We start from the raw sequence: 15,937 nt of genomic DNA, 5'->3' as shown, positions 1-15,937 counted from the left end.
TATCTATTATTTATATCTTGATTCAAATTAAAGCACGATATGATACAGCGGTATATTTCCAAAATTTATTCTCTTGTCAATTGTAAAGGTCTTCAATTATTTTGGATATGATTAAATCGAATGTCTATATAAGTTTATTTTTAATTAGAGATGCAAGAAGGAATACAATGTTGACATTGTATATACACTTTACATTTGACTTAAATTTTCATCTACACTCTAATGTAGATATATAAATTGATCTTTTGATATGAATAAAGTTATAAAAAATTATTTATATTAATAACATTATAGTTTAGCAATTTATCAGTTAAACGTATTAATAGTAATCATCGTCATTCACACGTATTCTTCATTTCGCGCTGATAGATCGTGGGGTCTTTATCACGTGGATAGACGGTGCGATCTCACATTCTCGCACGACGTAAATAAAAGACTTGTCGCGCGAAGCAAGAGAGACTCTCACCTTAGAGAGAACTAGGCACAACACTCTCTTTGGTTTCTCCTCCGACACGAGTTTCTCTGTACGAGCGAGTCTCACGAGCGTTGGATTTAAGAGGAAACGTGGAATGGAACATGATCGAATGATCTCGATCATTAATGCTTTAATAATTATTCAAAGTCCAATGACAAATATCGGAACGGTTCGTGTGATAACTTTAATGGCAGGCTCATTTAATGATCCAAACATTTCTGTTTTTCTATTTCCGTACACTAAAAGAATTTTCTCTTAGGGCCACTTCGACCAACTCTAATTAACTTTAATCGACGATTAAACTATATCTCTGTCTCTTTTTAAGAACGTATCTGAAAAGAGACAAAAGATATAGTTTAATCGTCGATTAAAGTTAATCAGAGTTGGTCGAAGTGGCCCTTAGAAGTTACCCTGAAAATCATGGTAATCGTGGGACAATACGGTATGGAAAGAATTTCATGAGAATTTCTGTGATTAATATTTATCACAATAAAAATAATAATATCCAGTACAATAAAATATAAAATATGTTTGATTAATTTTACTATGCAGTTTAGTAAAATTAATCAAACATGTTTTATATTTTATTGTGATAAATATTAATCAGAAATTAAATTCTCATAAAATTCTTTCCATACCATATTGTTCCACGATTACCATGATTTTCAGGGTAAATTCTAAAAGAAAATTCGATCTGTGTATTAATTTATCAATATGTCGAAAAACTTGTTCATGTTTAAATTAACAAAAATTAATGGATTATCTGAGAATTCCTTTAAATACATTCGCTTTAGTAAAAACGCATTTCAGTTAATTAATACGATTTGCTATGATTGATAACAATATTGAATTAATATTAAGTGCTTCAAAGATCGATTAATTCCATAATGCATCTATTGTTTCTGCTCTTTAATTAAAAATGCATTCATAAATCATAGTTTAATCCGACACGTGTCTCACGTGTCTACACTTCGTTGTATTAATTAAATTAACGACGAGGCACTTTGTATTTTTTAAATATATTTTTTTATTGATTATACGATTATTTTCGTATAAGATTTCACATTATTTAGTTTTCTGGCATTTAAAAATATAAGATGTTAATTAGTAATTTTATTTTTCTAAGAATATAGTTATTGAAATCTAATATAATGCAATACAGGATCAAGATTGACGAAACAGGATAAATATAACAATGAAATGCAATTATTACACACTTTGTGTAATAATTGTATTTCTATATTATTGATTTAAATCAATTTTCTTTGGAAATCAATTTATCAATAATGTATTTATTAATTATTATCAATCAATTTATATATAATTCAATTTTATTAATCAGCTACTACAATATTTTGATTATTTTTTTTCCCATTGTAATTTCTGGGGAATTTTTAACCAGTATTCTTAACAAGTACTTCAAGTATTCTCAATCAAAAGTGTTTTATTTTCACATTTTTTATCGATTCTCTCTCGTGAGGAGATGCGTTTGACACATGTCAGCGGGAATTCGCGTTATTCTTCGTGCGCGGAATATTGCTGGTACTTGGTGGTACCGCTTACGTGCGTGCGTGTATTGGTGCGTATCTGTTGGATTAACAAATGCATTCTCGCTCTCGCCATTCCGTTCAGACCGCACGTATGCTCGATTGCGTCGTAGTGCGACAGAGTGCGATAGAGACAGAGACGTATTTGTTATGTGTTTTGGTACAGTGTTCCTCTCTTGAGCGCTCCAGCAAATTTATATGAATATTTAATCGGAAAAACTCTAGTACACGTAATAGAAACGAGCATAAAGACGAGTCTTGGATTTTCTGGCAGAGAAAAGTTAATATATGTACATCGTCAACGAACAGTATGAGCCGTATTCGTTAAATAATTTTACTAATGATAAGGAAAGAACTCTCTGATATGAAACAACAATACGAGCATTATTCTTGATAGAATCAAAGTGTTGCTATTCTTTTTTAATACATACAACCGAAACATATATCGGCAATCTTTTCATTAATACGTAGAGTTTTTAAGAATTTATAAATGTTGAATATGTCGACTATTACATATAGGCTTTAATATTATTCAATTAACATAATAAATAAAATTTTTATTGAAAATAAAACATATCAGACACAGAAAATCATCGCTTTTCACATTGCAAATATCTTTTCTGAAACTACGCCATAGATAGTCTGTTGAAATCGTATCCTAATGTTTTATTTATTCTTGAATTTCACGTGTCAAACATGAGACGGCTGGTTTTTATATATTTGTACTGTGTTTTGTGTATTTATAGATTTTTTTACGTGACCTTAGGGATTGTTCGCTACGGTCTATTGTACGAAACTCGTACAAATAAGATGATCTTATCAATATTGAACTCGTGATGTTTTCATAATTCTTAAGACACAGTGTATATAAAGTTAGAGATTATGATATCGGTTTATTTTCCTTTATTTTGACATATTCAAAATCAGAAATTTTTATACACGAAAAATATCAGATCGTCCTTGTATTATGATATTGCTAAATGTAATGATATTACCGTTTCAATTTTGTATATATATAAAATATACATATTGGTTATTTCATTATATTTACCAAGAAATTGACATTTATATATAATTATGTGTTAATCTTTATGCAATTTTTTATTTCTTGAAGCAAAAAATACAAGGAAAAAAATAATAGAATGATTTTAATTTAACATATCACATATAGATTTAAATGAGTAAAAATATGATAAGAGCGTGAATAAGTAAAAATTACAATATAAACGCGTCTCATACATATATGCATGTCATTTAATTAATATTCAATTATTGGCGAATACAACCTATATATTACGAAAGGAACGATTACGATCTCTCTGTAAATATCATTTTCAACTGTTGTTTATCCTTCGCTTGTCCATTATGGGGAATAATACAAGGATACGCAGTTGCTTCACGCAGAAATATTGCGAAATCATTATTTTTTTCTACATGTATATGTACAATACGGTATCGTCTATGCGTTATCGTGTTTGTAAGCGATACTGATCGAAAGATTATAAGCGAACGAAACGATGATGCTTCGGTATTTTTCCTTTCAATCAATGCACAACGTTCAAACGTGAAACGCATATGCAGGGAATCGGCGAATGACAGGCGCACATTTAACATACAATTTTCGATCCTGTAACAAAGAAAACGGCCGTTGTCTTTCTTAGCTTTATTCGTGAGGATATCCGGCGATTCTCGCGAATATACCTCGTGTAAAACAGAAGAAACCAAGAACATCAGGCATTCGTACAACAATCTCACGTATCAATTTCATTATTTCTGAAGGTATGCCCGCATATGTCGCTATACGCACATTCGTCGTGTAATTATGCATGTCGCGCGAGCACGCGCGTGTATCGTACGATTTCCGGTATGAGTCTACCGCGATGCGGCTCACTTGTCATTTCCCGTCTTACTATCATGCGAATGCGGTTAAATGCACGTAAATTCTAGAAAAAGAGAGAGGAGTATGGGGAAAAAAACGTCTCGAAAATAATTATCGCGTGAGTGATTGCGACGTCGTTGCCGACCTTTGCCAAAGAATGATAGCCTCTGTATATATATAATCGCGACAAAATCACAAATCGCGATACATACTATAAATACGTGAAAATAATCTTCATGTTTATTTGCGATAATGAAAATACGTCAATTAGCGTAAGCTATATTTTTCTATGTACGCATGCTGTGTGTCGAGGATTTATCTCATTGAAATTATCCTAGTTTCGCAATTCAGTTTTGTTTGTTGTTAAAAGATGCATTACTTGATATAGTATATATGTGTGTGCATAACTTCAAAAATTATAAATTTTAAATTATAAATTATAAATTATACATTTAAAAATTATAAATTATAATATTTTTATTTTTCTGATTTGACTCTCGCTATTTTCGATTTTTAGTATTGCGTTGCGAGATTTATCATTAATGATTAAACACATGATATGTGTTTTTGGAAGATAATCGTCGCAATCGTGACTTTTCGGTTTCGTTTTTCCTTTCAACCACGCGATGTGTATTTCGCTGCGGCGGAAACGCATCTCTCCTTTTTCTCTCCTTTAACGATAACCGCGTGTAACTTTCCTCAGCAATTTCTCCTCGGCTCGGTTTCGAAACTCGTTCGATCGGGTGGACTTTCGACTTTCGATATTCGAGCGCAAGAGCAGTCAAAAATCGACGTGGATTGTCGCGAAATGTGGAATTTTGTGGAATGGACCGACGCAACATGACTCTCTCGTCTTGGGTTTCTCCCGCTAAAAAATTCACCTTCGTTGTAAATTCCTACTCGGTGTATTTGTATCAATCAGTGCATGTTAATTACGATTTAACAGATTACACTGAACGATATTACGGTAACCTTTTTTTACTCTGAATCAGCTATTATACATTCAAAACAAATGCTGTACAATTGAGTCATAGAAATGAAAAATTAAAGCGGAAATTTACAACGAAGATGAAAAATTAAATAAATAGCGGGTAGATTTCATAACAAATAAATAACATACTTATCACATTACGATATCTTGATGCCGTGTAACAGATAATCGCTAGGAGCAATTAAGAAGCAATTAAGAAGCAGTTTTTAATAAAACTATACAAAATGAATTATATTTTGAAAGTCTATTAAGAGGAATAATTTAAAATAATAGAATTAAAGTTGCTGCATAAAATTATTATTATTTTAATCTCCAAAGCAACTCTTCAAGGCAAAAACAGATTTGAAATTATTAAAGCTGAATGTATCTTGTTTCTCGTGAATACGAGAGTTTTCCGCAAAAATTAGTCTCTCTCTCTCTCTCAACTCTTTCTTAAATCTTCTCTCAAATCTTCTCGCGAGACTCGCTGCTCGCTGCCCGAAGCAGAGATGTGCGTCAACAGAATCCTCTGAATTTTTCTAAAAGCGGAAACCTCGCCCCGAACGTACGACGTATACATCGGCACCGGGCAACAAAAAGCCGCTCGGTGAACGCGAGCCACGAAGAAGGGGAGTAGGAACCTGTTGCTTCAGGTTTGCCGCCGGTGCTAAAGAAGGAGTGACCGAGAGAATGAAGGGATGGGCGAAGAAGTGGCGGGATATCGGGGGGGAAAGAGGAGACTCCTCTTTGTGCGCCGCTCTGCCTGTGTGCCCCTCCTGTGCCCGGACTCTCGGCATCATTGGCGTAGCACGTATCAGGGGCTTCCCCACTCTTTTCTACTTCCCTACGATCTGACAAATTTTCCCATATTTTTGAAAAGACCTGCCTGTACCATGCCCCGTCACAAAAGGATAACGCGACGACTTCGTCCGTTCTTCTGCAACTCGTTGCATCGATTTCTGAAACTGCTTTTTCGCGAGGCTTTGTGTAATCCGGCAGGTTCGGCCAGTTTTTGCGCAGGGATTTTTGGTGCGATCCCAATCTTTTATGTGGTTGACGAAATATGGCTGTTTTCGTTCACGACTTCTCACGATGCAAAAGTGAGCAAAGAACGTTAGAACCAAGACTTTAGACGTGACACAAGTTCGATAATTGAAATATTACGATTACTAATTTTATTATATCACCAGACACACACCGTAGAAAACTCTAAAATTTAAAAAGTCAGTTTTATTTGTGTGGTTTTGTAACGATTTAATAACTTTAAAGTGCAATGTTTGGAGTTTATATTCATCTTAAAGTGCGATATGTCAAAGCGACAATCTATAGAAATATCATTCTTTATATGCTACACATTTTATAAATCTACTCCATATATTTCAAATACTCACACAATTTTCTCTAAATGAGTACGCATCGAAAAAATTTTCAAAATTTATTTGATTAATATAGTTTAAATCATTATTATCTCTATTAAACAGAAATATTTTCTTTGTTCATTTTAGACTTGTTAAGACATTTATTAGAAAGGACAGTATTACAGACTGATTTATTTGTTATTTTTGATCGTTTGTGAATGGCAGGACTGTTCTTGTGTGCAACGGGTTCTTGTCACATTAAAAGCCAGTTCCTTTCCCGTATTCATGAAAAAGACTGACAAGCACAAAGGACACGCAGGGGAAAGGACACGAGCCATTTCCGCGCACCTTGCACTTTCCGCACTGCTCGCCTTCATCGATGCTTTTTGAACTATGCTATGCTAGCTTAACCTTTCGCGATTCCCCTTCGAGATAATCCCAAGAAATTACACCACATCGAACGTCTCGTGTTTACGTCAGTATTGTCATCGTTGCGTAAGATTAATCAATTTTCGCGTTACATGCAATAACAGATTATATAATCGAAAAATATCCGGCTTTAGGGCGGAGAATCAAGTAATGTAAGTCGATAAAAATAAAATCAATTATATTTTGATATAACAAGAAGTTAAATTTTTTTTTTATTTAGAAAGTATATTTATTTTTTATATTTAATTTCAAAGAGTATAATTTTTTCTTTCTTCTCTCTGCCTCGCACGAGAGAAAGCGAGAGTGCCGGGGAACGTCTACTTTGCGGCTCTCGATTTCACTTTCACGCTTGATTTACGCGATGATTCTGGAAGTTTCCAATTCGAGCTGTTTCGGTAGCTCCAGACATCGTCACGCTCTGGAAAAAATGAGGGACCGGTTTTCCGCGGGCGGTTCTGTTTCCGCTCACACATGAACAGCGAGGTGTGTCGATTGCATTTGTCGTATTGTTGATATTATAAAAATGCGAATAAAAGAAGAAAAAAGAGGTATTAACGTCTTTAACGAATCGTAGCTAATTATTGCATTATCGCTGTCTTGTGTAAGCGAAGGATATAAAATCATTCTTTTTAGTGGAACAAAAAATATGAATTATCAGGATAATTTAAAACCTATATATACATATTTGTATATAGAAAATTTGTTATGTAATTTTTTTAATTTATCGATTATTTTAAAAATATACTTAAATATTAATGCGATATATTCAAAAATTATAGGGTTATTTTAAAGATTGCTTTAGACAATGCAGGTTTAACGAATTATGAAAATAAAATATAAAAATAATTTAAAATATATACAAAAACTTAGGTCACGTAAGCATATCATTAATTTAAATTACGTGTCGTTTCGAAAATATTTAATTAAAATTCATTACTTTGTTGTTATGACATTTGTTTTTTCGACCTTAACACCGCGATGAATTAATCGCGTACTAAAGCAACATGCGTCTAAATTGAGATTCGAAAAAAGTTTTCACCTCAGAGAAATTTTCTTGCAATCGTCATACTTTCTTCTTGATTAAAGTTAATAGTTGTAAATCTCTGCGCATTTTGTGCGCTATTATTTTTCTGAAAACGTCGCGTTTATCGATGTGATTTATTTTCTCGGCCACCAAGCTATAACATTAAGATATGAATGATAAATTATACGAGACCATTTGCGCGAATATTCATGACCTTTGCTATATTAGACTTCGTTGCAATTATCGTTCACCTGAATCGCTTCTTCTGGTTGAGCCAGGTAAATTGCTGAACAATTCATGCGATTCGACGAGAGCTAATATTTCCTGCTGTCTTTAATTTCGATTGAAATTGAGACGCGATATGTTTTTCTTGTCTTTTAACTTATAAAGCAGATTTGAAATGATTTATAAACGATTCCACAGCGAAAGATAAGATTAATATTTACGTCGTTTGTTTTATTTAAACAGAATTCAAATATTTTCTAATTTAACTGTTTCGATGAAGTTATAGAAAATATCGGGCAGAATTAAAACCTATACATTACGGTTTAAAAATTGTATAACATATTTTCGTACAATATTTTTACGATCGTATGGTAATCGTACAATATTTTTTACGATCTTTTTTAAGGCGACACGAGTAACAAAAGATAAGACAGTAAATCTAAAGCTATTCGTGTATTGGCTGCAATTGTCACAATAATGCTATCGCATATAGCATAGCTAAACAGTCATTTTTAATTGTTATTGTAGAAATTAATTATTACTTAATTATCTAAATTAATCCTGAAGTAGAGATTCTTACTTAAAAAAACATTAATTAATTCTGAATAAAATTATTTTTGAATAGAATTAATTTTTTAGTATAATACTCATACACAGTTTGAAAATTTGTGTTTTCTTGTTAAAAACGGTCCCCGTTAAAATTTTTGTGTTAAATATTTAACACATTCATGTGTTAATTTAACATATTGCTGTTATGTTAATTGGACTCAAATGTTAAATTATTAAAACAACTAAAAAAAAGTGTAAAAATAACACAATGTATATCTATTTTTAATTTTACACAATAAATATGTTCCGTATTATTAGTGACAAGATTTATCTGTTAAAATTTACAGAAAAAAAATGTTAATTTTACTTTATAATATAAGTGGGGGTGATAAAATGTAAAATTAACCATTTTTTTAGTTAATGTTTACATTAAAACTATGTTAATTTTACACAAAATATATTTTAAGTTTATTTGAAGTTTGCATTTATTTTATGTTAAAATATTAACACAATATTCGTGTCACCATTTAACATATCCGTATTATGTTAAATTAACACAAAAATTTCTGTGGACCGTTTGGGACAGGTGATATTTGTTAAATTTAACACAAATTTTTCAACTGTGTATGGCTGATAAATACGGTTGATAAATAAAAATACATTAAAAAAATTAATTTTCCAAAAATTACAAAGACAGATAATAAATAATGATACAAGTAACATTGCCATTAATGTATGTCTATAATTCTGTATCTTTAAATACATCGTATGTAAGTTGCTTTGCGACTTGATTTACGCACGAATAAAAAAGTACATTTCTTTTCACGATCATAAAGGCAAAGATTAAAATCCCGGTTATTGCGCTCAAAGCATTATTAATTCAGCAGGTAATATAAAGAATGAAATAACACATACCTTTTAACATGAAACGGAAATATATCGATGTAACGCCCTCGGCGAAATAATTGTCTACGTCCATCGTTTATTTTCGAGATGATCATACGTTGAAAGTTATACGATACACAATCGCACGTGACCACAGTCACGTATTTTCCACGGTTCGTTCCAATGCCGGAAACTCTGCATATTACCGTTAATTCTCATTCCGTGATACCAGCGATATACCAACTCGGTTATTTTTCTGTCGCGGAAGACCTTCGGAAATAATTGAAACTGCCTTACATGTAGAGTTGGATACATGTATCGGTATAAATTTTTTTTTATTTGTTGGAACGATTTTTTTTAGAAATATTAATTGCTATTCAACAAAATTTTTAAATAGATTTTTGTACGAATTTTGTTCTAAATCTTTACGTATGAGAGTTTTTCTCTGTCACGTTTTATATTGTGGGGGTTATAAATAAATATAATATATCCAATATTATTAAAAGTATTTTCATCATCATTGATTATAATTGTAAATCTCAATCTTATTTCATTGAATGTCAATTATATATAATTTCTCTATAAATTTTCTATTTATTATCTATAGGTCTTATTGTATTAAAATTATAATAGATTCAATATTTCAGAATTGTGCAATAAGAATAATTTAATGGTTTAATGCATACAATATTTAATCTCTTGCGTAAGATCGCGCATTAAAGAAATATGTAGAGTCATTTGATGGCCGCAAATAATTCTCGGAATAATTTTACCATCGGTTGTATTTCCGAGTAAACGCGATTGCATAAAAATTGCAAATCGTGTCTGACATTCGTCGTAGAATGATAAAATGCGAATAGCGACCCGCGTAAGTCTCCCACGTTCTTTCTTCCCTTTTGTGAAGAAAAGAGCAAAGCAGGAAAAAAAGAGTAAAGTACAAGGAGTGCGTGGGGGCGAGAGTGTGAGGTCACGAGGAGAGAAAGGGGGCAGGGGAGATAAAAAAGAAGCAACGAGAGACGCGAGAGACAAAGAAACCCAGGGTGAGCCGCGGTGGCATGAAAACAGCGTGCAGGACTGCAAACGTGTGCACGCACACGCGTGCAATGTGCATCGCTCGTAAACGCACGTGTGCGGGCCGCGCGTGTTTTTATGCGCAAGAAAGTCTTCGCGGTCACGCGGCCGACCGACGCCTGAATCACGCGTCTTATTTTACGAGCAGTCGCGGGGCCTTCGCGCACACGTACATATATACGCACGTATTTTAGTATATCCATATATCATCCGCGCGTGTTTCTCGCCGCTCCTGTTCTTGAACCGCGGTTTTACGCCCGACGCGTGCTTTTCTCCATTAATTGACAGCCATTCATTGTGCAACTGGTATAATTTTGATACTGAAATATATTTATTTATTTAATTGCATCTTTAATTATTCTATATCTCTGACAACATGCAAGTTGTAAAAATTCGAGATATTTAGAATTACAATTTATTTATATATCTATTTATCATTGCATTGTATATATATAAATCATTTCTCTGAATGATTTTTAGTTATTGCAATTGCATTAGAATTGAATTAAATGTGAGTCACTGTCGCTTTGCTTCTCGAATAGATGTATGAATGCGGACTTAAGTCACGTCATCTGCTTTCACACGTTGCTTGTTCGCTCATCAAAAGTGATTCTGATAACGTCAGCTGTTCGTCGTGTATATTAGCTGTCACAGCCTCCACGTGTCCACCGAGATAAATTTAAATTTCGCGACATCGGCACTTCGATCAATATCTCATTACGTCGAACCATTTTATTGTTTTGACACACTTGTTTTTACCGCGAACTGACAAACACCTTCGATATTGATGAAAAGAGGAAAAAAGTGCTCTTTTCTTATTTAATTACACGCGAGTTACACACGAACATGAATATGCTCGAATATCTCGCGCGAACCAAATATTGCCGTTTAATTCCCAATTAATTTACATGCGATACGATCTCGCAGAGACTAATTGAATTCACCGGCGATTCGCGATGGGGATGGCTGCGACTTATGTATTATGCTAACATATCGCTTTCTGTTTTATTCTATTTTAGTCTTGTTTATACATCGATTGCATATCACTTTTATTTTTTAGTCGGCGTTATGTTAGAATAGTATGTTAGAAAAGTAAATCTTTACTATCTGTACGAGCTCTCGATGATATATTAAATCGAGAATGTTTCACACTTCCTTTTAATTTATCTTATGCTGCCTATTTACAATTACTTTCAATTAATAAATATTGTATTTAATAGTACTGCAATTAAACTTCTAATAGCCGCGCATGTTTTCACTTAAATTAAAACAGCGATGAAAGATATACTTTTTTAATTCATTTATTATATCGAATTATATAGTTATTGATATAATTTTTGAACGATATGAATCAACGTTTAATTTAATGATTAATAAAGTTTTTAATACTCATGCACTTAAAAGAAAATTAAATAAGGAATATTATAATATATTTACATAATATTTAATATCATTCTCTAATTTATTTCTCATAAAACTTAATTTTCCCGTATCAATGAAATAAAATTAAACTTCTTACATTTATACGAATATTTGATAAAGCTAAATTGTGAATTTAGATGAAAAATATTTCTCGCCTCACAAAATAATACAGCTATAGGAAGATGCTGCTTCTCTCTCGGCGCAATGACATTTTTTTTATTTCATCCATTTAATGACGAGTCATGAGGAAAACGGCAACAAATGTACCGTGTCCGTTTTTCTCGCTAATTGCGAGGAAAAGAAGCATCTTAAATTATAGTTTCTCTCTTCCCTGTATATACGCATCGATTTAAGACACTTGAAGTCATTAGCACGGAACAAGTCTGAATCAGGCGTGATGCATTTCATGAGTAATTAAACCTCTTATCCACGCGCGCGAAGAAAGAAAAATGTCACCGGTTCCACGATTATTCAACCGCGACTGGCATCCGCACATTGTTGACTGTACGGTAATTCTCGGGAAATACGTGGCAGCGATTACAGATTCACTAACATAAATTTATGACGACCTCTTTGAACCACGAGACAACCCGCGTCGGAATATGCAAAATTGCTTATCTTATATATACGAATGTCAGAAGTTATGACTTTCTGAAAATTGCTACTCTTTGAATCTGCATTCTACATCACGTTCTTGAACTTGATGAAAAATTACTTTCCACTGGATTATATAATTATTGTATATTTTGGACTAGAGATTAATATATCGATTTTTTTCGTTGCAAATATACTTAGCGTATATATCCTCAACCATAAATTTATACGAATCAAGCGAAAAATAACTGATGATCCGCAAAAGATCATGAAATTTTTATATAGCTATTATCGTACTGATTGTATATCATTATAGCACACACAAACACGAATTTCGTCTTTGACTTTTAAGAGTATTGTTTATAGCGGCGCAATTTAATAAAATTGCGCGTATTGCTTCCTTATGAAATACGATCTTTCGACGATTGTATATCATCTGCCCGTATAACTGCAACATATTTCGCAAATGCCGCTTCGGCTTCACTGACAGAATATCCTATACATGCAAATTGCCCTACACGTGCAAATTCATATGCACGCAGTCGTGACCGACTGAACCGTGACTGATTCACGATGACAGTGTCAACAACCGCTACAGTCTGCAATAGTTTGTCTGCATTATTTTGTGTGATTCATAATAATCTGTCTGTTTCAAAAAAGCTTTAACAATCTGAACATTTTATTTTTATCGCTGATAAAAAAGTGAGAGCTGTAAGAGAGTAATGTGTATTTGCTTCTAACTCATTCTAAATCACTACGTTTCTTCATAACTACATATTATGTAGTTTATATGTGTATTTTTTTTTATGTAAGGATATAAAGCTGTTGCTTTCTCACTTGAAAAAAAAATTTAGATATTGTTTTCTACTATTCTTATGATTCTGTTTTTATACTTTTATTTTTTTACTTGTCGCATTCTTTATTAATATTCTGTGTTATGTTTAATAAAAATCGGGCAGTATAAAAATCTGTTTTTCTGTGACAAATTTTAGTATGATTATTATAAAAAAAACGAAATTAAAACAGAGAATTTGATATCAATAATCTCTAGGAAATAAAGAATATAGAAAAATCACATTCATTTGAAATGCATAGCGTAGATTATCTCAAGCTAAAATTACTACATACACACTATACAAGTCTGTCAATTTATTATCTTCTTTACTAGCTGCACGTTTTGCTGTACAATGTAACACGGAAATATCAAACGTTACTAACGTTAGATTTTCTGCAGATAAGCTAGAAGATACCGAATAAAGTGTGCTAAATCAGCGATAAAATCTTCAGAAGTATGTGTGATTCTCGTACCGGAACTTTATCATCGCGATTATTCCGATTATGTACTGCTATAAAAAGATCTCTATTTTAACATTTTTTTCTCTCGTATACTGTTTTCTCGTTTTATGTTGCAGCGATGCCTGCTTCTTTTAAAAGGCGCGTTTAAAAAAGATGCACGCTCGCTTTTCCGATTTTCGGTTCCCTTGCCCTTTTTTTGTCGCGCAATAACGGTATATTGCACTCCATTTATTCGTGTTTGTCAGAGAGATTCGTTTTTTCACACGATCTCTTCACGAGACGCGAACAGGCGAGTCACACAGACACTCGTCGCGGCTACTTTGCTCGCGCGTTTTACACCCGACGTATGAAGGGGAAAAAAAAAACAGTATGTCGAGTGAACCGTGACCAAAATGTGAAAACCGCCGCGTGAAGAGACGGGAGTTCTCTAATTCAAATAGATACAATGCTAGCGCTTCCGTGAAACTCACAGCTCCGCGATTATTGCGGATGCCGCCATGTGGAAAGTTCGCGGAAAGTCGCTGAATCGCGACTACTTTGCTGGTGAGCGCACTCGCGCGTTTCTAGATCGAAGAGGAAAGTCTGTAATATGGTATGATAGCGGCGAACTAACTATTATTGTTGTTTGTTGCATGCCTGTATAAAATATTCATATATATATATATATATATATATATATATATATATAAATATTTATTTATGAATAAAAATATAAATTTTTTTTATTCTAAAAAATTCTAAAGAAAACGAATTTTTCATATATCTATCATAATTTACAAGCCACTTTGTCTTTCTCGGCGTAACTATAACGTAATTTAATATTCTAATATCTATAGATGCATTTTATTATTGAATAAACCAATTGTAAGAAGAAATATAAGTAATATAGTTACTAAAAATAAACGGAGTCGTATTCAGAGAAGCGTCATCATCAAATGACCAATCGAATGTGATTCACGCTCGCTTTCGGAGAAAACATTCGCTCATTAGGTACTTTCGCCGTTTTATTATAGTGATAATTGAGCGCACGAGATAATTGCGATTCTAATCCCCATTGTTATCATGAGTAATGGCGCAATTTTATGATTTTTTTCACGCGGTGCGTGCAATATATTACACATTCGACGCGTCGTACATATATAATATATTTCCGTACTAGAAATATTCTAATTATCTGGATAAAAATTAGAAATACGATTCAATTGATAACTCGGATTTCCTAATCGTTTTCTCGCCTCTTTCACTTCGCCTTCGATCCTAGAAGCGTTTTTCCCCTGGGGAAGAAAAGAAATTAAAGTTCACACTATACATATATATATATATAGATATATATTTATTTATTTTTATACATATATATACGTACTTTCACTTTCGCTATTGTGCATACGACACGCTCGCGCGCGGCATAATTGCGCGAAGTGTGCGAAGTTGCATTGTTGCAGCCGCGGCGCATTCCGGTTTCCGTGTGTGCGGTTTCTTTACGACTCTCGTAGCTCTCCGTCTGATTCATATTGCTATTTTATTCATTCTGCAGTCGTACTCTGATCAGTTAGTCTCATACGCGTGCACTGCACAAGGTTCGCGAAGGAAGTAGAGTGGAAAGCCGCGCTTTTTATTTATTGATAAATACAAACCACGATGGACACCAAAAGAGCAATAGGTGAAACTTCGCGTTTGTTTTCTAATTTTATTCGATTCAAAAGCTATAAATAACTTGACATTGAGGTCACAGTTCTTCTTCTTTAATCTTTCTAAGAGATGTTATTCGTAGAAACCGCAAAATTTTTGAGATGGTTAAAGTATCAAAAGCCTTGCTGACCTGAAATTTGCGTGGAGTCTTTCATACTTCTTTTGTAACGCGGCTTGTTTTTGCTTCACATGTTTATGCGCAAGTAACTTGCAAAAAAAAAAAAAGGCGCGAGAGAGTTTCGAGGGGCGACACGCTCTTCTGGGCCGGAAAGCGAAATGCTCAACGTTTCTTTCGTGTTTCTTTTGTTCGCTCGTCCATGAGTGAAAGACGAGGAGGAAGAAAGAAGCACGTAAAACACGTCAACAGAGCGAAAGAGAGCGAGACAGAAAAATTTATTTATTATTTTGAAGCACTGTCGAAATAAATATAACTAAACAATAGCGTGTTATATCAAGTATGCAAACATAATTGCTTCTAGAAAAACAAAACAGAAGAAAATGTAATTTACTTAAAAATATGCAAT

At 33.2% G+C, this 15,937-nt stretch overlaps 1 protein-coding gene and 2 long non-coding RNA genes across 4 annotated transcripts in view; 1 reads left to right on the top strand and 2 right to left on the bottom strand.

Annotated features, from left to right (window-relative positions):
* Positions 1-15,937, bottom strand: part of LOC145946050 (uncharacterized) — an 89,677-nt gene that overhangs the window by 17,829 nt on the left and 55,911 nt on the right. The gene's annotated exons all lie outside the window — the stretch shown is intronic.
* Tis11 (Tis11 zinc finger protein) overlaps positions 1-15,937 on the top strand; it is a 33,727-nt gene that overhangs the window by 2,643 nt on the left and 15,147 nt on the right. The window lies entirely within an intron of this gene.
* Positions 14,146-15,389, bottom strand: LOC145946060 (uncharacterized). The gene is made up of 2 exons (XR_014426973.1): positions 15,088-15,389; positions 14,146-14,998 (listed from the first exon to the last, which is right to left on the bottom strand). It is a non-coding gene; the product is annotated as an uncharacterized LOC145946060 (long non-coding RNA).

The sequence above is a fragment of the Prenolepis imparis genome, unplaced genomic scaffold (genome assembly GCF_030444845.1).
Source record: "Prenolepis imparis isolate NDT839.2.m4 unplaced genomic scaffold, iyPreImpa1.0 SCAF_2, whole genome shotgun sequence".
Taxonomy (NCBI): Eukaryota; Metazoa; Arthropoda; class Insecta; order Hymenoptera; family Formicidae; genus Prenolepis; species Prenolepis imparis.
Note: the sequence above shows the minus strand (reverse complement) of the source record. Positions and strands in the feature narration are given on the sequence as shown.